At 44.0% G+C, this 793-nt stretch overlaps 1 protein-coding gene across 4 annotated transcripts in view; it reads left to right on the top strand.

Moving 5' to 3' along the window:
* Positions 1-793, top strand: part of LOC106875085 (protocadherin beta-2) — a 218,998-nt gene that overhangs the window by 200,584 nt on the left and 17,621 nt on the right. The gene's annotated exons all lie outside the window — the stretch shown is intronic.

Genomic DNA, 793 nt, shown 5'->3' with positions numbered 1-793 from the left:
AAGAGGCCAGGATGATGCAAGCAGGGCTCAAGAGATATTTAAGGAAAAATGTAAAAATTGAGAAGGTGAATGACAAGGACCTTTTTGTGTGCACAGTCTGTGACAGACCATGTCTGTCCTTGGCTGGCCTCAAATCTCACCTGCGAACCCATGGAAAACAAACCTGATCCAGCTATTCTGATTATATGTCTGTGCACACGTTTGAATGTGGTGGGTGCCAGAGGGTTTGCAAATCCAATGGGGATCTTAAAAGACATGTTAGGATCCACAATGAGCAGAACTTACTTGCAGGTATTGGTAGTGCAAATCAGAGGTGCAATCTGTGTGGGTGTTTTTTCAAAACACTGTCTGGTTTAAAAAGCCACATCAGACGCCATGAAAGGGCTAAGGTGTAGGTGCAGGAGGTGGTCAAACTCTGTTTAAGGAGTAGACAACCACCATATACATGCATGAATATGTGTATGCGTGTGAGTGTGTATGAGTTTGTGTGTGAGTAAGGATCAAGGTTATTCCCGAGTTATAGGCTCGTAATGCCGGTTTTACAGATAGTGTATAGTATGTATTCCCCCAGTACTGGACGCTAGCCTATCACAAGATCACTTCTTTTTGCTAGCTGAGTGGACTGGAGCAACATGAAATGAAGTGTTTTGCTCAGAGACACAACGCATCACCAGGCTAGAGGAATCGAAACCATAATATTACGATCTTGAGTCCAATACTCCAACCACTAAGCAACACGTCACACACACACACACACACACACACACACACACATACACACACACACACACAC

This window comes from Octopus bimaculoides, chromosome 14 (assembly GCF_001194135.2).
Source record: "Octopus bimaculoides isolate UCB-OBI-ISO-001 chromosome 14, ASM119413v2, whole genome shotgun sequence".
NCBI lineage: Eukaryota > Metazoa > Mollusca > Cephalopoda > Octopoda > Octopodidae > Octopus > Octopus bimaculoides.
This window is presented reverse-complemented; position numbering and strand designations above follow the sequence as displayed.